General features: G+C 37.5%; 1 protein-coding gene across 3 annotated transcripts in view; it reads left to right on the forward strand.

The window, feature by feature from the left end:
* RhoGEF64C (Rho guanine nucleotide exchange factor at 64C) overlaps positions 1 to 24532 on the forward strand; it is a 261141-nt gene that overhangs the window by 21672 nt on the left and 214937 nt on the right. For 2 of the 3 annotated variants that reach the window (XM_067094312.1, XM_067094315.1), the window contains exon 1: positions 2599 to 2856. The exons of the other annotated variant lie outside the window; for it this stretch is intronic. The gene's annotated coding sequence lies outside the window, so the exon portion shown is untranslated. Of the gene's footprint in view, positions 1 to 2598; positions 2857 to 24532 lie in introns of those variants that run through there. 3 annotated transcript variants of the gene reach the window in all.

Here is a 24532-nt window from a genome sequence, read left to right on the forward strand (position 1 = left end):
TGTACCGAGGCAAACATTTTAATTTCATTGTTCTTGGTTGGGTGAGCTAGTCCTTTAATTTCTGAGGCACCTGTTTCTTTAGGGATTCCAGGAGAAGTTATCTGCATACCACTTTTTAAAGGGGTCCGTTATCTCAAGACGTTTCAGCAAGTGGTCTGCATACCACACCACAGTTGCAAGCGAAGCGTAGCAAGGAATATTTCATATTCGATTTCTCCCGTAGGGGGTTATATAGTGCCGCCAGTGCAGCTCACGGCGCTGTGCACTGTAGGCATGACTTCAAGTTCTTTGTAGCTTCCCTTCGGCCCTCAGCTGCAACCCCTTTTATTCCTCTTACTGTACCTCCATTCATATTCTTTGTTCCATCTGACTTTCCACCCTCTTCTAACAATTGTTTCATAGTCTAAGTGCGAAGTTTTCCTCCTGTTACACCTTTGTAACCTTTTATTGTCAACTTTCCTTTCAGCGCCGAATGACCTCATAGGTCCCAGCGTTTAATTGTATATTCTATTCTATTCTGTCTATTCGATTTCGTCTCCACTACCAGCTAAGTGATATTCGATTTCGTCTCCACTACCAGCTAAGCTGAGGTAGGACTGAGAGATGGCTGTAGGATGGTCTGGAAAGAAGAAGACTGTAAAGTGTTTCGTAAACGACGTACAGTGGGAGATGGAAAGATCTGGCCACTCATGTCTTCTTTCCTTTGCTTTATATTCCGCAAAACTCCACCCACCCATCGCCAACCCTACTTCGCATTATTCTCCTTCAAGTAAGTCTGGGTCTTCCAACTCCTTTGGTGCTCACTGGAGTCCAGCTGTGCTAAGTACATGCCCAAGACGTCTTCGTCTGCATTTTCTCATTATCATTTACATATGTAACTTCCTTAGTATCCTTAATTGCATCCCTTCTAACTAAGTACTGTTGCCTGACTCCAGATATTATTTTTAAGGTGTTATCGTCAAGTCTACAGAATAGTTTGAATATAGTTTCATTGTCGTACCAAATTCATGTCCTCACAGCCATGTAGATTAGTTTACTCTACAGAAGCTTAAATATAATTTCGTGTTCATGCCTTGATTCAAGTACTCATTGCAGTGCAGATTATACTGAATGTATATGTAAACTTTCGTATGTAATTCCCAACTATTTCATTTTCAAATCTTACTCAGTCTGCTCAGTGTATGATTTGACCTTTTTTCAACTCGAGAGAACCTGTGTTAGGTATATTTGCATCTTAATATTTAAGACATTTGATCACCGTCATTAATCTTTTCCCCATCTGATGTCATTTTCATTCCATTGTGTATGGTCTGTCCTCATCGCTTTTGATTTTCTTCTGTTTTTTGAATCTCTTATCTTTAGGCGAGCTCCCCATCAAGCAAGCTTTGTAAATCTTGTGGCGTTTTACTGATTAAAGCAGTGTAATCTGTATAATCTAGAACTGTAGATATTTCAATCCAAAACTTCCCTTCCATCTCCGATCACTTTTCCTCATTATAAACCTATGGTAAGGGCGAACAGCAAAGGTAAAATAATCTCTTGAAGCACCCCATTATATAGTGCAAATTCACATTAACATTATGCTTCTTTCATGGATAATTTCCACTAACTTAACGTATATAGCGGGAAAACCATATTGACACAATACATGGGATAATGCTGGCCTTCGGACACTCAAATGCGTTTATATATACAGTATATGTGTGTATATATATACACACATATATAGTGTGTGTATGTATATATATACAGTATATACATATATATAGTGTGTGTGTATATATATATATATATATATATATATATATATATATATATATATGTATATATATATATATATATATATATATATATATATATATATATATATATATATATTACTAGAAAAAGGCTATATTGGGGATTTCGTGACTTCTTATTTTATATATATATATATATATATATATATATATATATATATATATATATATATATATATATATATGTGTGTGTGTGTGTATGTATATATATATATATATATATATATATATATATATATATATATATATATATATATATATATATATGTATGTGTGTGTGTGTGTGTGTGTGTGTATATAATATATATGTGTGTGTCGAGATAGGTGTGTATTCACTCAGTAGTTTATTTCCTTTTGAAGGGATTGGTATCAGAAAGTTACTGGTTTCTGGTCTATCAGTAAATGTTTAGGGGTGAGGGGTTGAGATTGTTATCCCTATCCTATATTCTCAAAATATTAATCCTCCATCAAGCTTTTGGTTCAGTGTTTTGAAATATTGATTATACTCTTCGAGCTGACATGCGATAGTATTTTCTAAAATCGCCAATTTGCATCACATTATTGAGCTACATCTCTTTGTAGAACTAGTGTGTTTTAATGTTTATCATTGCTTAATGAGCGAATCTAGCACTTGCTATTCTTTAATGGTGATGTGACAAATGCATTTTTCGAAGCACGCACATTTTTACGCATTGTTTCTCATATGAAAACGTCCACCTACAGTATATACCAGCCTAGAAGTAAATGTTGCCGCTCGATGTCGGTGCTCCAGGTGAGGTTGTCAGCTGGAAGACAGGCCAGTTCAAGTGTGGTAACCGTGGAGGGTGAAGGTGTACGCTCTAGGAGACGACCAGACTTCATGTTCAGTGCTCTCATTCAGCACAACCGTGTCAGTGATTAGAATACGATTAGGAATTTCGAAAAGTGCGTCGTTTGCCAAACATTTGTGTCGTATGAATTCATTGCGATTGGAAAGCAGCCAACACTTAGGCCTCATTTGGATTTAAAGGGGGTCAAGGCGTTTTCTTCGTTTTTTTTTCTCTCTGGATTCTGTAAGGTGAGTGTGCCCCGTACCCTGCCCACATTTGCCATGACCTGTTTTTCTTTGTCAGCTCATGCAATACTCGATCTTTCCCTTTGCCCTCGGTTGGTTTGCATAGAAATGAATGGGTATCCTGTGCAGATGCATCAAGATGTTTCCCGTGCCTCGAAGATGATGCAGGAGCGAAGGGGTATGCGAGTTAACATGACTCTGGATGTTGCTGCTTGTTGATGGCTCTTCGGCTTCCTCCCCTGCATCCGTAGCTTCGGGTGACCGTAGAAGTGGGCCAGACCTAATACTTAACCATGGCGTGCACTTCAACTTCTGTAGCTTTCCGTTTCGTTGTGGAATCGGCGCATTCCAGGTATTTTATTTCAAGAATCCCAGGAGTGAGGTCTTAGGCTTTTTACGTAATGCAAATGAGGCCACCGGCTAGTATTTACCTTAGTCTAACTAGAGAGTTTTCCTGACACTTCATTCCTGATTTCAGTATGGTCACTCGTAGGCATTGCTCTGGATTCACATTCGACTGACTGTTAAAACTCGTTAGCTGACATAAAAATGGCAAAAAATTTGGTTATTGCATGCCCGTTATGTAGACATATGTTTAATTGTGCTTAAGTAATAGAATTAGAATTATATTTTAAATATTCCACAGAACACACACACACCCATGTATATACGCTATATATATATATATATATATATATATATATATATATATATATATATATATATATATATATATAGAGTATGCATGCATGAACTTGTGTGTGGAATTATGTTTGTTGTACGCATACTTATGGAACTTTTTTGGCAGCGAAAATTATTGATGGATTTCATATATTGCATTGCATTCAAAGAATTATTTATCGTCAAATATGCGCTGCCCTTTCCCAGAATACAGTAGACCCCAGAACATATTGTTTTCATTCGACTCGTTTTATCATACACAACCGGATCTTTCAAAAAGATTAAGGTGAAATATCGTCTTGTATAAATATTCACGCTGCTAGGAAAAGCCTTAAGTGCATCGAATCGTACATTAGGATTTGATCATGAGCACTTGAAGCTGACAGCGCTGCAACTTGTAAATTCCTGGTGATAAATTCACTAAATGACTAGACTATCGTCGCGTAACATTTTTAGATTATGTTCCTTGTTATTGCTTATTCATTAAATACAGCAGTACAGTATGAAAATAATTTTGATACATTTAGCAGTGTCTAAACCAAACCAAATGGATCTTGCACATTGCATGAAAGAATGGTTATGCATATTATATAAACATACATATATATATATATATATATATATATATATATATATATATATATATATATATCTATATGTATATATATATCTATATGTATATATATATATATATGTATATATATATATATATATATATATATATATATATATATATATATATATATATATATATATATATATATTTAGACAGATAGATAGATAATCGCCTGTGTGTTTATGCATATACCAATGGAGTGATGGGCAAAGAAAGCCAGGTCACGACGGGGTCTCACTGCAACAAGTTTAAGGAAAAAAACATCGGAGAGCCAGTAAGAAAATATGGCCGAGATAGGCGATTGTCCTCAACATCTGTTTCTGCTAAAAATCTGAACGGGCTGTAGGGCATTTTAGTAAAGAAGAGAGGGGAAAATGAGTGGTGTCATGAAATTGTCATTTGGAATAAAATCCAGCGAGCTATATATGGTGGAGGCAGAGGAAATCTAGGTAGCAGGAAAAATCTATCCGCTTTCAAATTATTACAAGGCTTACATGTAGAAATAACTAGGAGAATATTGTACTGTAAAGACCTTCGATCGGAACTTCACTTATTGATTTGTGGCATTTGTTACTTTGATACTTTAGTCGGATTTTGTGAAAGGAATAGCATATCTGTCCTCGTCTAGTAGATTAATGATGACGAAATATTATAAACTGGAAAAGTGCTAACGCTGAAATATATTTTTTTCTTTTTTACCTAACTTAAGCAGACTCGTCAGAACAGTCTGACTTCATGCTTGGGAATCTGTGAAATTGCAGTAATAGCAGAGAAGACGCAAATGAATTTTCCTGTCCAGACAAAAATGAAAACATTTAAGTAGCTTGTATTGCATCCTGCTCATATCGACGACAAGATGTTGCTCAGCCTTTTACTCGTGTAAAGGCCCCCGTAGGCCGGGGGGGGGGTGTGCCGTCAGTGCACCTCATGTGGTGGACTGTAGGCGTTACTTAAGGTTCTTCGCAGCGTCACTTCGGCCTTTAGTTGCATCCCTTTTTGTTCATTTTACTGTACCTCCTTTCATATTCTCTTTCCTCCATCTTACTTCCCACCCTCTCCTAACAATCGATTCATAGTGCAACTGCGAGGTTTTCCTTCTGTTAGTACACCTTTCAAACCTTTTACTGTCAATCTCCGTTTCAGCGCTGAATGACCTCATTGGTCCCAGTGCTTGGCCTTTGACCTAAACTGTACAGTATATTCAGTTCAATTCAATTCCTCGTGTCTTATGGGAGTTAACGTGGAGTTCATTACTCGTAGTTTATATGTGTAGCTCACAGATCGGAATGAGTGCCTGGTCACGAATCGCATTTTATATCAGAGGATTTTCGGGCAGCGATCCTGTGCAGGTGATAAAACTCGCCGATGTTATCTTGCATGATACTGAAGAATTTCACGTTCGTTCGGTGCAATTAACATCTCTTCCCTCCGTTTTATGTGCAACTTTTCATGATCATACTGTTTTTGACGATGCTGCCTATAAATTCTTGTGGAAATTATATATATATATATATATATATATATATATATATATATATATATATATATATATATATATATATATATATATATGTATATATAATGTTTTTTAGGGTGGAAGGTGGGTCATGCATGTAGTAAGATTGCACCTTCATTTGTGAAACGTAAAAGGAAGAGTATTTTGTGAGCATATACATAAATTCTGGAAATACCACAAGAAAGTGGAAGAGCTGTTATCCTGATTTTCTAAGTGGTTTCTGTATATAGGCCTCAAAGAATCTCGTAGGCCTATCTGAAACTTCACGCTTCAACTGTGCCCTACTATATTAGCATGTCCCCAGAGAGACATACGTCGCAGATCTTTGGTTTCATCACATTGTGTGGTGGGTTATCCCGGCAGAGGCCTAACAGGAGTGACCTTGATTTACTATGTGCCTACTACCCCAAGTTCGTTTTCCAAGGCTTAGCTTGGTTGGGAGGAATTTGAAGCGTTGGCTGGCGGCTAATTAAACTTTACGTCAGTGCTTTGCTTTTCGTGCGGTCAGTTATCTTACGGTGATTGGTTTCTGCTCCATATCTAGGATTCATATTTGATAATATCCAAAATTAATCCGGCTTTCAGAAATCACTCCATCTCACAGATTACTCGTGCGAGCAAAATGTAATGTAATTCATCCGAAAGTTCTGAAAATTTCTCTGTAGAAATTCTTTAATTTCTGCCGTAAGTGGATTCATTAAGGCCCGCTTAGAAAACTAGGAAGAACCCGAGTAAAAAAAAAAAAAAAAAGAAGTGTCTTTCCGGAAGATAGACCACAATCTTGTGCCAAAGGACGGGATGGAAACTGACTCCTGAAGGAAACTCTGGCCCTTGCGACCTTTGTGGTATTGAGTTTTCCATCGAGTTTGTTAAAATTTCACCCCACATTGTCTTGTAATGTCTAGTTTGAGACCCAATCCGATCACACACCTAAAATTAAGGTAATTAGGCGTGGGGGTTTAATTTCATTGATGTCTGAAACAATAGATAGTTTTGGAATGAGAATTAAATACTGAACAGAGTAGAGCTTTAGGAGTTGGAGAACCAATTGAAGCAAGACTAAAGGGAACGGATGGAAAGTAAAAGGCAAAAATATTTTCTGCAGGGCCAAAGGGACGCTGCAAATAATCGTGGTACCGTCTACAATGAGCCGTGCAAGGCACACTAAGCGGTACCCACCTGTGTTGATGCTTTCATTTATATATTATATATATATATATATATATATATATATATATATATATATATATATATATATATATATATATATATATATACATAATATGTGTGTGTTTTGTATAAATATAAATACATTATATATAGATATATATATATATATATATATATATATATATATATATATATATATATATATATATATATAATAGTATTAACTGAAGTCAGGTAATATTAAGACATTCGCCTTAATATTTGGTATGCAGTAAGTGACCTCTTTTAGTATGTTTGTCTTGTATGCGAATGACCTGATCCCCAAGGGCAATCAGCGCACGGTACTGAAGTACCTTCTACAAATCCCGTATGTCTCACCTGACGAGATCCAGCCAGTGACATTGTTTATCAGGGATGACTCAGTCGCAATGACGTCACTAAACGAACGTGGTGCCACGTTTCCAAATATGTGCAATAGAGCGTGTCCGTTTTATAGACCCCTGATGATGGCCCGTGTTTAGCAAACGGGGTTATTATACGTGCTTTGCCTTCTCTATCGTTTCGTCTATGCTGAGAGATTTCTTAAATCTCAACAGTGGCTCTGTGGAGCGTGTCGAAGTCTGGCAGAGATAATCGATGCGAATCGATTCAGATTGCATTTTTGTTTATTCTACTTACGTGCAATCGCTTTCACATAATCACGAAGCTTTGTTTATGTGCAGTTGCACTATACTTCACCTGCGAGTATTGGGTAAAGATAGTTTTATTTAGTCCGGCTTGTGGGGAAAAAAGGTAGATTTCTGGTAACTCCCGGTATTCAGCAACGCGGTGAATGGTTTTTATTGATCTTATCCTAGTCCCGTGGACTACTTGCCTGTTCATCTTTATGACTGCTCAGTCAGTAATGCATAGGAAATAAGGCTTTCATAGTGTCGTGGCCAAGTAATAACTGAAGCGTTACGAGAAAATGTGGCGTATGAGAGTTTCTCATTTATTTTGTTATATATTTATTTATTTATTTCAAGTCCACCAGCTTTTGGCAGAAATCTCACATTATCTGTACTGTTAGGACTGCCACATAGAGGTCTTAGCTTGTCGCTCTTGCCGTATTTAGTGGTAACGAAGGATAAGTGAAGATTCTTCTCTGAATGGCCATTAATATTATTTCATAATCTTATCTTCGTCGGTCGATGCCATCATTAATGGTGTAAGGCCAAGTGTATTTACGATTTAGGATTCAGGGCAAGAGACTGAGCTTCTCCAACCAGGAATGAATAAAGGACTTGGTTGACCCTCGTCTTGAGAGAGGACGCATAATTAAAAGAGAGAAGCTGGGAGAGAGTGCCAAAACTTCGCAAGTCCGCTGTCAGGGGAAACAAACTGACGTTCAGATGAGAAATCAAAGGCTCTCTGACTCAGAAATGAAACTCACAAAACTATACCAGGAGGTTAATCCTCGTTCGCTCTCACTCCTTTGGCGCACTTGCTGCTGTTGAGAACCATTGCCGCTTGTACTAGATCTTCATTTCGTGTTACAATTTTGCTCCATCCCAAGCCAGTTATGAGGGTCTTCAGTGTTTGGCACATGTATACTCTACAGGAGGTTGTCTGCTAGTCGTGTCATAATCAGTGGGCAATTCCAGGGAAAATGCCGAATACTGCTCCCACGGACAGAACGTAGTGGAAACGAGCAACTACGTAATATGTGTCATGGAGGATGATACCAATAGATTAGTTGGCCAAGACTACTCCTATTAGTCCTCCCATGGTGAATAGGAAAATGAATCCTAGGGCTCAAATTAATGAAGGGCTATAGGTGATTTGTGTGCCGTGCAGGGTGGCTAATCATCTAAAAATTTTAATCCCTGTGGGTGCAAGTGAATTGTTCATGTCTGCTCTAATGGATGTGGTTTTTCCATCGTGTCGAAGTGAATTCCCTTACAAATTAGGACACCTGATCGTTTTTACGGTTTGTTCAGCAAGATGTTTATGACATGAGCGGCCTCATGTTATTCAAGGCTCTCACTGACCGAACTTCTTACAGTTAATACGTATTCAAAATTGCCAGGTTTTGTGTTAAACTGACGCACATTCTTGAAACCATGACTATACATACGCCCAGGTTGCCCATATGCGCAGGCGCACATTTGCAGGTCTTACCAACACTTTTACTTTCATCAGTTTCCAAGGTCATGTTGTTATAAGTCATTTTGCTACGGGCTATTGCCTTAGACCACTGTCGTTGCCCTCATCATTTTAGCTGTCATTATTGTCTTTATCATCTATCCAAGTCTTCGTTTTGTCTGTTTCTAACCAAAGTCAGTTATGTATGATTATTGTTTTTTCTCAGTTGTCTCACTACGATTTAAAATCACGTTTCATTTTCGTAAATTACCTTCTATTTTCGGTCTCATCATCGCCAATGTCATGTCAATTGTCACAGATTTATTATTACTACCATTGATGTATTTTATGTTGCTGTTAGTGTTGGTAATGATGCTACTGTTAGCGGAATGATGCTCCCGTTGCTCTGCCTCACCCTGTCATGTAGAACTTCAAAGTAAAGAATATCTCTTATGAAGAAACCAGTCCATCGGTCCCTTGCTTACCTGGCATTGCAGATATTTGCATTTTACAGCTTCTTTGTACAAGGGGGAGTGCTGAGAGAATGAAAATTACCGCGTAACTGTTTTCTTCCTTATTAGTATGTCTGACCTTCAAGCCGTAGCTTTCCATCTAGTATTGGGGTATTGTATGTCTGATTTTTACAAAGAAGACATATATGTTATCTTTGATGAGAAAATTAATGCAGTTAATTTTGACATATAACATTATTTTGTCTTCGGCGCACAGGAGAAAGTGTTTTGATTTTTGAAAGATGTAAGATGATTTTATGGAAACTTGCAAGCAAGAGGGAGGGAGACATTTTTATAGATTCCAAATATGAGAATAGTTGTTTAGCATTGCTAGGAAGAACGAGAGAGTAAATTGTATGTTAACTGTCGTTGAGAAATAACAGCTCGTCGAAAACTAACAATTGCATGTAAGCAGCCAAGAGACCTGCTGTATCATCACCTTGCCTTTATAAAAACGAAAATTATAGTCGTAGATCTGTAAATATGAATGACAAACTTACGCGTTATTGACAAGAATGTAGATTGCAAACTTTTTTTAGTTTGTTCTTGCATGTTCCGTTGCCAGGATGTTTACTGTTCCAGAGGAAAACAGTGTCCTAGCAGTGAAACTCGTGAACTCTTAGAACCAAAGAGAATTTGTGAGTTCCAGCACTGAAGTGAATAGGAAAACAGAATGTGACAGCGCACCAAGAACATGACTCAATATTTAAAGTCAACAATCGATCTGTAACAATGACGTAACAGTTATATATCTGAGGTCTGTTTTCGGAAGGTAAAGGAACTTCGCTTTTTGATGATAAAGTTCCGTTATCATCGTCTTCCAGGTAGATCCCTGGTGTTCTGTTTTTTATTACCTGAGGCAAGAGGTTTTGGTTTTTGTTAGGATTACTTGTTTGTTTATAGGATTGCTCAGGAAGCCATGCATGAATTTCAACAGTAATTTTAGCAAAGGTGGGCCACGTGAAAAGGAGCAAATGGTCTGATTTTGGAGAGAGGGGGACCGGGATAAGAGGCCTGAGCGGGGTTGGGGGATGGGGAGGTTGCTCAGCCGTAGTGGAGGTTTGCAGTTTCTTGATTGCTCTCGTTTTAACGATTTTTTTTTATTACACGTTACTGTCCACATGCTCCTAAACCTCATTAGTTTGAATGCAAGTAAAGGTCACAGACAGAGAGAGGATGCTTGAACTTTACTGTGCCTTAGAGACAAGGCTACAAATAACAGTAGTCTCAATAAATCAGGAAAGAGATCATTCGAGTTTAACTGGACGGACCTTCTTTTCTTTCCATATTTCCTGTTCCTAGCTCTCCGTTTTCTTATACGTGGTTACATAATGGTCTGGTGTTTGTGGCATCTTTAATATTAACTGTCTTTCTCTGAGACTCGCATATATATATATATATATATATATATATATATATATATATATATATATATATATATATATATATATATATGTATATATGTATATACACATACATACATACATGCTCTCTCTCTCTCTCTCTCTCTCTCTCTCTCTCTCTCTCTCTCTCTCTCTCTCTCTCTCTCTCTCTCTCTCTATATATATATATATATATATATATATATATATAATATAAATGAGAGAGAGAGAGAGAGAGAGAGAGAGAGAGAGAGTACACCTCTTGGCAACGCACGAGAGCCTTTATTGTTGCTCATCATCATTTTATTATAGATGTTAAGGAAGATGAACGCGCGCGCACAACCAAGCTAGATTATAAAAACTTTGAATACATGATCATCATCTTCGTCAAAATAACTTTTGGGGTGATTGTGAAGAGAAGGAATAAGCCGGCAAAAATTGCTCCCATGAAATATTCAGTGGAATTGAATCATGGATCCTTATCGAATCACTTTTTTTACTATTGGGTGACCGAAATCTGGAAAGCAAAAATGAACATCGATTATGGTTGAGTAAGAAGACTGTGGTCTCTGGTCATTGTTGTCAAATTGCCTTCTGTTTTGGTTAGAGGTGTACCACGCTGTTGCCATGGAAACGAGAAGCCACGACGCACTTCGTTCTCTCTCTCTCTCTTTTCATACGAGCCAGGTGTTCATAGCCGTTCTCTTGGTGGGTGAAGGTGACATGGGAAGGGAGGAAAGAGCAGGTAAAACTCTGGCTAGAGAGAGAGAGAGAGAGAGAGAGAGAGAGAGAGAGAGAGAGAGAGAGAGAGAGACATTGTTTAGTAGTTGCCAGAGGGAGAATGCATCCTAAGAGATAACGGCATCTTATTTTTATGCGTTATGCATTGGGCTTTTTTAAGGGTTACGCTCGCTCTGAAGACCAGTGGAGCCTGCATTAACTGTGAGACGATGTTTGTATAGACGTTTGTTGGTGCATTCCAGTTTGTTTGCTTATCGTAAAGACTGTAATACAATTTTTGTATATTAAATTAATTTCGTTTGATTTTTGACACTTTTTGTTAGTTTGAAACGTGTTTTTCGTAATGGTAGTTGTTTATTGAAAGGGGGAAAATGACAGCTTTGCGTTTTCACGTCAACACTACAATGGAACTGTAGAGTTCTTAGGGCTTGAAGTGAAGAGCTGAATGTACTGCTCCATGACCATAGCCCAGGTATTCATTATTTTTCTGAAACTTAACACATTGTTGTTTTACCCGGGTCAGTGCTATACCATATGCTTCTGTCAAAAGAACGTGCTGGTTTCACCTGAGTGGAACAGAAAAATAACTAAATAAATGAATGCATTTTCCTTGCATACATATGTTTTCGAACAATTTGCTTTTCATGTTTTCGTGTTTCGAGTTCACATCAAAGAGAGAGAGAAAATGCCAACAGCAGGCATCCTTGAAAGCAACATTAGGCAATCGCAGCTCTGCAAAGCAGGTTGCGTCAGAAATTAACATCATTACTATTCCTAATAACGTGCTGGCCGGCTCGGTCAGCTTTTGCGCAACGAGCTAAAGATGTTCGGTGATGGAAGCTGCCTGAAATTTGTCTTCGTCGTTTTACTAATGATTTTTTTTTTTTGATGGGTACAGGCTTCCACCAAACTCTTGAACATTTTTCCCAACTTTTGAATATTACTTCGTGTGTTAGCAGAAAGTCAACTCTCTCTCTCTCTCTCTCTCTCTCTCTCTCTCTCTCTCTCTCTCTCTCTCTCTAACTGCCAACTGTGTGGCCTGTTGGTGTATAAATTTGCCACAAGTGGCAGGAATGTGGCTCAGGTGTGTGTGTGTGTGTGTGTGTGTGTGTGTGGGGTGTACTGTGTATTAGCAGAACGTATTTTATTTTATGTTAGTGTGTGTTATTGACCCCATTAGCTATTGTTTTCTTTAAATAACAATCTGCACAGAGCGTTTTCATTTGAGTGAAGGTAGTATGGTTTGAAACATGAACCTGAAACTTATGCGCGCTTACATGTCAAATTTGGTTTTTAAGGTAAACGTAAATCAAATCAGTAAATCTGGATGTTTCATATCTCTGCTTTAACTTATTTTTATTTATTCAGTCTATTTTTATTTCATCGCCTTTCGTTACGTAGGGAAAGCAAAATATTGGTACTGAAAATATAGTCAGCCGCCAACGTTGTTGGAATTAAATTTTCCTTTAATTTTACCACTAGTGAAAGGCTAAATTTATTAAAGCTACCTTTCTGAAGCTAGGTATTGGCTACACGATGTCCTTAAGCAGTCCTTTGTTAGAATATATATCTAATTATTAATGAAACCTTTACATCTAAACATGAAAAGTGAATACTTTTATATACTGTATATAGTATATATATGTATATATATGTGTGTGTTTGTGTGTGCGCGCGCGTAAATGAAAATGAGTCAGAACTAACTGCGTCTTAAAACATTTGCGTGTAGAGGCACACTAAGTAGTACTGATCAAAAGATATTTTTAACGAGCAGATTCTAACTTACCCTCTTGTATTGACAATGGAAAATTAAGCGACCAAATACATAAGAAATTAGAGATTAAAATGAAGACGGAAAGACTCGTTATTTGTAAACATCCGCTACCTCTAGATGGTGCCGTTGAGACGCAAAAGATAAAAGGTTAAAATGCTTTTGCTAATCGATACGCAGTGACGCCAGTACCGGGGTCTTTTTAGTACTGATCGCTATCTGAGGAATTCCGCCAGTGCGTTGCTATGTAGCGGTAATCATCCGCTCTACGTTTTACTCTTTTTTTTTTTGGGGGGGGCCTCTGCATGGTGGAGCCAAATTGTGTTTATTTATATACTATTATTATTATTATTATTATTATTATTATTATTATTATTGGACACTATGTGAGGTGTTAGCGAATATTGTCATTTTACTCATTATATTCTCATAAATTTCATTTCCCCTCGGACTTTTCGTAAAGCCTCAGAACTGATAGGCCAACGTAGCCAAGATGAGTAACGAAGTTTGCAGGCATTCACTTATGCAATTGTATCCCCACCCCTCCATAACTTAAAATTTAAAGCCATCTGGGGTTCAGCAAAACCCACTGAATATATTGCTTTTATTTTTTCCTTGTATCCCATTGAGTAATTTTGCATAAAACATTTCGGTATTAAGTTGTTTTTGTTACCAATTTTCATGCTACTGATTTTTAACAATACCATTGTTGTGCGATACGTGTTCACGAGAAGAATGACACAACCAACAGAGAAAGATTCAAATATGAAAGTATATATTACCAACCCGGGCTTAAGCCGATCGTGGACAGTCAAAGTTTTTGCGCAACACTTAGAATTGCACCAAAAATTTGATCGTGTAGGGTGTGCATTAAAGGCTCCAGTTGATACGACAAATTTTCTAGCGCTCGGAATATTAAGTCTTAGATGTTGACTATCTAGGAGGCCCACCTGGTGTGGAGGGGGTTAAGTAGGGCAAATACCGAGAGTCCTGCGTCACCTGGGTTCTAACAGATGGGGGAAAAGGAAGGGAAGGATGGATGGATGTGAGTCCTTTGTACTGTCGCGCCCTACTAGCGCATTTGTGTTATTATGTCATTATGCCACTGACGGTGTTCTTTTTCTACGTCTTGCTTGTCCTCGTTCCCACCATCTTCATCAGAGGGGTTTCAGTTCTAAAGTATTACAGCCAACTGACTCCATAATGCTCGTCGATTTGGTACAGGTGGCCATCGCAAGCTACTTAGAAAGCCTAAAAATGGAGGTAGACCTCCTAGGGAGAATAGTCTTGGGAAAACTCTGATTCTGTTTAGTTGTGGGTAGGAGACTGACATATGTTGCTTGATATGGTAGATTTGATTTTGGTCTATTATGATTGCTAGGGAGGTAGGGATAATTTTGTAGGTTTCAAAAATATATTTTGGGAGTTTTGCCCTTTTTTTGATGAATAATTTTAGTTTAACGTTTACTAATATATTATTATAACAAATTAATAGATAATTTGCCCAGATAGTAGAATTCAGTGAGATGTGTGTTGGTGTTCAGCCTATGTGGCTGATTGCACTTGATGCCGTTATTTTTTTGTATCTGCGCCGCCATACAGGTACTGATAGTTAGAGATTCTGTATACGTATCTGTAATTGCATCACCAGCTCCTTTTGGCTATTTGCCCCGGGCCTCTTTTATTTCTTTTGTGGTATGTTAGTGAGGGTGCTTCTTTATTGAGTATTTTCACTAATCATGACTAGGATGCATCCTTCTTGACATTTACTGACAATTTAATCCCTCTGTTTATTTCCCTTCTGGGAGAACAAGTTATCCTTAAAGTTTATTATAAAATTTCAATGGACTCAGTCATTTTGATTGTCATTTGTAAGCAGTACGAGCTGAAATTGCCAAGTTTCATGTGTTTATTAGCATTCAGAATTTTTCAGGACAAGTATTATTTGATATGTTTATCAAATTAATACTTATCATTTCCAATTTTCAGATTTAGTGATTTCACTATGGCGGGTATTAATTTGCACAGGTATCTTAAAAATAGATTAATTGCAAGCATATTACGAAAACCAGAATCTCAGTGGCAGCAAGCCTAGAATAACCCCTCTGAGGTAAGGCATCATTGGACTGTTCTTACTAAATTTGTGAATCTGTCTTTGACATAAATCATACTCCTTGTTTTCTTGTAAGAAATCAAGGGTTCCCTCCAGTTAGGAAGATTATTTTAGGTTCCTGTTGCTAGCTCGAAGAGAGTTCACATTAAGGCGAAAGAGGGAGAGAGGAATGTGAAATTCCTTCCTGTTGCTTGTGCATAATATATGACGTGGGACCTTTAGCAGGGCGCGCTGAATGTCTTTGTTACAGCGTCCAGTAGTGCAGGAGATGGCCCAGCATGAACGGCCGGATACGGGACTCGTCCTTATTTGGCTTCGTCTCTGGGCGACTTTTGGAGTCGACAGATAATCGTTGCGGTGTGCACTCCGGGGCCAGGCATAGCGTCAGGCTTTAGACACTTTTATTATATCCTTTGCAAATCAGCCTTACTCAGTATTACTCTGCAGTCAATGCATACTGGCGTCACTGTATGAAAAGCAATGGAAAAACAGATTCGTCACCGTAAGTGTTTAATTAGTTTGCTGATGAAAGGCGTCAAGCTATTGTGCATGTGGGAACGAGCAGTTCCTTTACACGACACTCATCCATGGTATTGTCAAGATTGTCATTAGCTTTGTTGCTGTTGGAAGAAAAATACACTAAGCAAATGATAACGGTCGTTCTCGACATATTGGGTGTTAACCTTTCGTCTTCACCAGGAAGCTTCCTGTTTCTCATCCTTATGCGGTTTAGGCGGATTTTGAATGTGGTGGATGGTTTTTGTTAACGCCCAATTAACACTAAGCCTTGTTATACTTCGTATGGGCACATATTATTTTTTAAAATTTTAAATTTCTGGTGCTAAGCTTCCGTGTTCCTGATTTCAGAAGCGCCTTGAAAATGCTTTTGTAAATGAATATCTGGTTCGACTTAATGTTGACTTGTGAATGTAAGACGACAGCAGGAGCCAGTAAAAGTGTAGTGGTAGTGATACCTGGCAGAATATTAGGTGATAAATAAATGGGAATAATTAATGCTATTGAAACCAAGATATGACAGTGAAATACACGACTTTCGTAAGTTAACGATGGTAATGCTTATGAGAGTCAGGACTTTTCTTATTAGAGGAAATATACAATTTCCCTCGCCGAGGTTACACTCCCTCTCTTCTTCAGGTCTTGTCCCCCTACTGTCCCATGACACACACACACACACACACTCTCTCTCTCTCTCTCTCTCTCTCTCTCTCTCTCTCTCTCTCTCTCTCTCTCTGAGGAGTATGGAAAGGACAGGAAATGCCTCTGGCCGGGGAGTGGACTGGAGGGTGGAAGGTCTGCTTATGAGTTTTATTACGGTGGGATATCCTGTGCAGTACCTTGACGGAAAAAGGCTTCTAGCAAAGGACAAACAGTGGTGAAAGGGAATCTGGTGTCCATGAGGGTCTGTCCTATGTAAATTTATTTTTTTCCCTACCTTGCCGCTGTTTTAATTTGCGGCATACACACATAGATATATAATACGAGTATATACATTATATATATTATACACACACACACACACACACATATATATATATATATATATATATATATATATATATACATACATACATATATATATATATATATATATATATATATATATATATATATATATATATATATATATATATATATATATATATATATATATATATATATATATATATATATATATATATGCTTATGTTAGTGATGAGGTTAGTGTCTTTGGCAGTAAGTGAACTGGTATAGGAAAATAAGGGTTAACAAGTTTCAGTTGTGTGAACAGTATGTTTTTAAATAAAGGAGAGTAACTGCCTCCGAGATGAAAGCGAAAGACCCAACATTGATCCCGCAGCGGGGGAGCGGGGCGGTTGGGGCCGCTGTGAACGACTTGGGTTCATTTCCAGAAAAATCGATTCTGCCTCTGTGGTGGCCGTAGCTGCAGGAGGAGAGTATGAGGCTCGCAACCTCGTCCCAAAAAAGTCTTGCAGAGAACCGGAAGCTTAACACCTGGTGTCAGTAATTTCATGGAGAGAGAGAGAGAGAATGTGTGAAAAATTGTATAATTGTAGGATTCAGCTTGTTTTAGTTTTCTGTAAAAGAAAACTACTGAGATGGCTTTTTGTCTGTCCGTCCGACCTCAGATCTTAAAAACTACTGAGGTTAGAGGGCTGCATATTGTTATGTTGATCATCTACTCTCCAATCATCAAACATACCAAATTGCAGCCCTCTAGCCCTAGTAGTTTTTATTTTATTTAAGGTTAAAGTTAACCATGATTATGAGCCGTGGTTGAAAGTTTCATGGGCCACAGCTCATACAACATTATACGCTGTACAGAAAACTCGATTGCGCCGAAAAAACTTCTGCTCATTTTTTTTTACTTGTTTTCTTTTGCTAATCCTCTGTACTTCGTAATTTTTTGCTATATATTCCACAAATGTAGAATGTGGTGTATTGTACACTTGGACCCTGCATATTGTGATCTCATATTGTTGCATAGTATTCGCTACTACTAACAATCGTTGAGAGAGGAGAGAGGAAGCCTGAAGTTTTGCATACCTCAACTTGACGAGTACACATGAGCTTGATTATTTGCACTGCAAACGTGCAATCCCCGAGAGGAATGACTCTTGATAAGTATTGCTCTGTGTAGAAAAACTATCAAAATAGAATAAAATAATTACTTATGAATATTTCTTGATTATGCAATTGTGCGCATTTTAATGATCTAATTTCTTGTACATGGTTGTTATAGACTCTTTGAGAGATAAAAAAAAGAGAGAGAGAGAGAATTAGTAATGTCACTGTAAATCATGTTACAGAATTATAGGGATAGTATACAAGTTATTTAACTATTCTTTCAAGATATTTTCTTGATTATGTAGTTGTGTGCATTTTAATGATCAAAATTTCGCTTAGGATTTTTATAGACTATCTGTGAGGGAGAGAGAGAGAGTATTAGGTAAGTCACTGTTAATCATGTTATAGGCTAGATTGACAAATAACTAGACAGTCATTTAGTTATTCTTTCAAAGATCTTTTCTTGGGTACGCTCGCGACTGGTCTTGCAGCCTCGTCAGATGCCTCCTTAAGGTTAACCAGCGTCTGGAGTTGGGGGAGGGAAAGGGAGAGGGGGAGGGGAGGGAAATAAGACGCGAATCGCCCTTGAAAAAGACAGGGTATGCTAAAAAATGCTGGTGGCTTCGCGTGCAAGTCCTTTCCAGTGAACAAATTCTGGACTGGATGTTTAGGATGCTAGTTAGCATACCTACGTTGTCTAGACTCTCTCTCTCTCTCTCTCTCTCTCTCTCTCTCTCTCTCTCTCTCTCTCTCTCAGAGAAAATCTGTGTTTTTTCAAATGCTGCGGTATATTCGGTGGCATTATAAGTGAATTTCAAAACGAACAACTTATTTGGAATTTATGGGACTTAGAGAAATTTCACATAGGAAAAGTATGAAAGTTGCAAAAATATAGGATCGTCTGTTGATACAACGTAGAATGTATTTACACGAGAAACATTAAAAGATTTTGTAAGGTTACTTTTACTTTCGATGTTTATTTTGAAGATCGTGTCAGAGTGGAACACTACTTATGTCCCGAAATACACCTTTACCTCGTTATCTGACGTGTAGTGAGACTTCTTAAAAAAGTTTTGAGATTTTATACGGGAACGAACGTGAGTGTTTCTGTGTTGCGGTTAACCATGAACCGTAGCTCTTTGATCGTGGCCATTATTGCGTCTGAGGTCCAAACTTTACGTCCATGTAATTTAGACGAACCGCCCCTCAGGTTTAGGCTAAAGCTTGTAGCCAGTGTCCTCTCGCCTCTTAGAGGAGAGAAAAATGTTGTCCTCTTAGGAATTGTTCGCATACTGAAATAGATATGACTTTTGTTTCAGAGTCTTAATGTATTAAGACTAAGTTAATTGTTTGATATTCGCAGATTTCGTAAAAGATTTTCTGTTTCTCTGCGAAGGTGCTGTTTTGGTCTCGGAAGTTTTCGTGTAACACTACCCATACTGCAGGCATGCAGGCAGAAACGTCCGTTCCAGTTCAATCCATCTCTTCCAAACACCTGCCTGCCTTACGCCCTTTGTGGTTCACCTGCGATATTTCGTGTAAAACCTTTTTGCCTTCTGCCTGGGTAAAAGTTTGTCCCTCTCTCTCTCTCTCTCTCTCTCTCTCTCTCTCTCTCTCTATATATATATATATATATATATATATATATATATATATATATATATATATATATATATATATATATATATATATATATATATTGATATGTGTACACACACACACACACACACACACATATATATATATATATATATATATATATATATATATATATATATATATATATATATATATATATATGTGTGTGTGTGTGTGTGTGTGTGTGTGTGTGTGTGTGTGTGTATATTGGTACTCCACTATGAAAACCAAAGGTAAAACGAGAGAAGTAAACGACTTCATGGTTTTATTTTGTACTAATGGTTTCGACCTCCAACAGACCTCTTCCTCAGAACGTTAACGACGAAACAGTTTAAGAAAAATGTATCCCGGACGTATTTTACATTTGGAAAGAGGATTTAGATAAAGATCGAGATGTACAAGTCACAGTACTATAGTATTCTTAACCTCTTGTTCAGAGCGAGGCCCATATGCAAACACGCACCCATAAAATATCTGTATACACCTACTTGGTCTTAATCAGGAGCGCTTTATAGAGTACGTTTGGTTTGCAGTGATTCCCTGAATGCATTTTACAGTAAAATGTATAGACTACCTTTGCTTAGTTTATTAGTATGTAAGTTGCTTAATCTCTTTGGAAGATTTGAAAATGTAGTTTGGGTGTTGAGAGCTGCATGACATTGTGTTGCAGAGTTTCCGGTGTTTATTATGCGATACGTTTGTTTTAAACTGATTCAAAACGGTTACAAAGAAATCGCTATTCATGAATGGTGAACAACAGCTTTTCCATTTTTGCCGTTGTATATTTTCTGTACACCTTAATTTTTACTTATTGTGATCTTGAAAGAATAACAGGAGGAAATATTAAATGAATTCTATATTCCGACAGTATATATTTGAAGAAAACTTCTTCAAAAGATTCGATCACTTTACAGTGCAAGGCTCATCATTGACTAGACACAATTATTGCACATTCATTCTCAGCTGCAGCCATCACGCCTTGAGGACCAGTTGTTACCCTGCTCACCAGACGGAATCTTGTAACAGCTAAAATTAGTTAATCGCACAACATTTTCCGTCATAAGATTTTTGCTACACACATTTAAGACCAACCTGTCCCATGCTGTTCTTCGAGCACCACTAAGCAAAGCTGTGTTACGCCGGTGTTTTAACCACAGCATCGTTCCATCGCTGTAACTAAAGGCTTCCACGACATAGTCCCCGCAGGGCGGGGTGGGTTGTAGTACCGTCAGTGCACCCCACGCCGTTTACTGTAAGCATTACTTGAGGTTCTTTGCAGCGTCCCTTCGGCCCCTAGCTACAACCCCTTTCATTCCATTTGCTGTACCTCCATTCATATTCCTTCTTCATCTTACTTTCCACCCTCTTCTAACAATTGTTTCATAATGCAACTGCCAGGTTTTGCCCCTGTTATGCCTTTCAGACCTCTTACTTGCAATTTCCCTCCAGCGCTGAATGACCTCATAGGTCCCAGCGCTAGGCCTTGGACCAGAATTGTATATTCTATCTATCCAAAACGCAGGAACGTCCACTGCCCCCAGAGCTCCATCAGTGCTTTATTAATTTTTTCACCCGACTAATTTCTGTAACCTCAAGGAAAGGAAGCTTTAGATTCACAAGGAGAGGAGGGAGGTGGTCGGAAACTTCGATGGCAAAGAACTTTAATTTTTTTTTTTTTTTCCTTGGGGCCGGGTGTTAAATCTAGTATAAAAATGTATCGATTCGTATCAGATTTGAAAAATGTACTTTGCTCAACACTGGTTGGTTAGTGCGTTTACCGAAGCTTTATTTACAGAAACTGATTTGCATTGAATTTGGTCTGAGGCCAAGTGATTACTACCAACGACGTGAAACTGTACTGTTGATTCACATGTTTGCTAATGTATGAAATAATTACCTTTTCGATGTAGAAATCATTGCCTAGATTTTTTTTAATGAGTTCATTATGATTCAAGACAGCCTTTAATTAAAAACATTATAAAGTTGAGTTATCAAAATTGCTCTGTCACAGTTATAATAGAGTGCGCAGTCAAATTTGCATTTTTTTTTTTAGACGCAGCTGTCGGGAATTTCAACGAGTATCTTGTTTCGATAGTTTTATGAATATGTTTTATTTTTAATTTTGTCTATTCGTCCTTTTTATCGCAGCATTTTATAAGATTTGTTTCCAGTTGACTAGAAAAAAGTTGCCGATTGTATGATTAAGAGGATGATTGGATGACATTTCGCCTTCGGGAATATGCAAAGGTGACCAGTGGTAAATTGGCGGGCAGTAATCTTATCGCTGTTACATTTTGCTGATTTTGTTTGTTATTTCTTTACTGTATTTTCTACTTCTACTCATTTTCATACTTTTAGAGTCTGAACAAATGAATATATACTCTCGTTGCCCATCTTTTCCTCTTTGTTGTTCCTGATCATTGCAGTTTGCGGTCACAAACAGACCCTGTGATTATTCTAAAACGCCTTTGATGTATGACGTACGAGTTATGTGTTTGACGCAATGTATGTGAAACTTCCTGTCATAACCAGGAGCCTGTGGTTATCATCACGAAACGGCCCTTTTTTTTTTTAAGTACTTACTAAAACTAGGAGGAAAATAGAGCGCTTTTATTTTTGCATTACTATGTTTATGAAAATGATCTCATAAATAACAGAATATTTTTTTCTTGTGGATGTCCATTATTCTTTTAATGATAATACTTGAAAGAGCTCCTGCACGTACAGTTCTAAAATAATCCTTTGTTATAGGAAAAATCATGTAGAAGAGTCCTATGTGTTTAATATCCAGCAGTAATTATTTCCGGTAAGTACTTTTGCTGTACCATTTTCTAATTATATCTTACCGCAGAGCCCTTGGATGTGCCTGGTAATGAGTTCTTAATTCGGCATTAGCATGCTGCTATTGGTTTGGCGCAGGAGGGAGAGTGATTGCATCACCGGCGCCATTGTTTGGTCTCGGTGATCTGTGACTCCCAGGAAAACAATGGGTAATGTTGCCGGACCGCCATACCTGACCTTTGGAAGCAAATAACGAAATGAATGGAAGTGAAAAAATGATGGAAAGTGAAATATAAGAGAAATGAGGAGGAGTTTTACTTTTATGCTCTAAAATTGATAAAGGAAGAACAATATTTACATACTTGTCAGTGTTTGGTTTTCATAGAATATAGCTTGTTGAAATGATTGGAGGAAAATCACTCGCTGTTCATCATTATGTCTCCTCGTTTGTGTAATTGTGAGATTAGAAAACCGGTTATTAGTCAACATATATGAATAAGTAGATAAAAATTTAATAGATGAACGTAATTTGTTGAACTGTAAAACGATTAGGCTAGGAAGAATGAAAAAGTTTAATGGTTTCCAGTGTCTTATAAACCAAAGAAACTGCGTCACTGTAGCTACAGAAAATTAGGTAGAACTCACCCTGAATAACTAAACACTTTGATCCTGGGTACTTTGACTTCAGTATGCTGCCAGAATTCAATAAATGTGTCGCTGGACCATGGCGATATCGCCAAAAAATTAACTGATAATTGTTAAAAAACTTTTGCGCAACTTAGCTGACAGGCTAACCGATAAAGAAACAAAGGTGAAATCGTATGAATGAAAAAATTGCATATTTTATGACATTCATTGATCGTGCTTATGTTAAGTCTAGATAAAGGAAAAAAAAAACTTCTGAATTGTTATGTTTGGTATTTATGACCCGAAGGACTAGATTATTCCTTTCACTTTAGTTCCGCTATTTCTGGATTTGTGCCCTGTATCTGCTAGCGATGTGGTTTTTGTCTCTTTATATAAAAGTTGTTTACACCTTTTTCACCACATACCACCGGATCTTATAGACGTGTGGAGAATTATAGATTCTGTTTGTCCATTGTTGTCGAACTGAGTGATTTCACACTTCGTTTTTTCTGATTAGTGTTTGTGCTAGTTTTACAGTTTTGCACCTAGGGATGTTTTATAATAACGGGGAATTTTAGATTTTTCGTGAATGGATTTGAAATGAGAGCAAAATGTTAATAAACTGAAGTTGGGATTATCTTAGTTATTTATGGGATAGATTCTTTTGTTTTGGGCTATATATTTGCGCAATAAACCGCCAAGAGGACAGCGACAGTAAACGTACGTGAGAGAATTGCATCATAAGCTACGAAATGAAGGAGACGTGAATTCGCTTTGTTATAGATACATGGATTGGTTTCATATGTATTGATATCTGACCTGTAAAGAATGTCTTGAGAAACTGTCGTCCTTTGCTGTTACATAGTCTATCTTCCAAGAGTCTCTCTCTCTCTCTCTTCTTCTCTCTCTCTCTCTCTCTCTCTCTCTCTATATATATATATATATATATATATATATATATATGTGTGTGTGTGTGTGTGTGTGTGTGTGTTGTTATATATATATATATATATATATATATATATATATATATATATATATATATATATATATATAGAGAGAGAGAGAGAGAGAGAGAGAGAGAGAGAGAGAGAGAGAGAGAGACTCTTGGAAGATAGACTATGTAACAGCAAAGAACGACAGTTTCCTAAGACATTCTTTACAGGTCAGATATTATTTATATATATTATATATATATATATATATTTATATATACACACATACTTTGTATACATACATACATCCTTGAACAAACTCTGGAATCCTCCCACTCCCCTTCTCTCGTTCGGCTATCAAACGCTGAGAATAAACTTCGGTATCCATAGGCGTGACCTTTCACGCACCTTGGCGGATGGTTGATCTTGATTGTAAAGTCAGCCTTTGTAAATAGCACAATGTTTTTCCTAGAGGAAGAAGAAGAC

Source organism: Macrobrachium rosenbergii, chromosome 50, assembly GCF_040412425.1.
Source record: "Macrobrachium rosenbergii isolate ZJJX-2024 chromosome 50, ASM4041242v1, whole genome shotgun sequence".
Classification (NCBI taxonomy): domain Eukaryota; kingdom Metazoa; phylum Arthropoda; class Malacostraca; order Decapoda; family Palaemonidae; genus Macrobrachium; species Macrobrachium rosenbergii.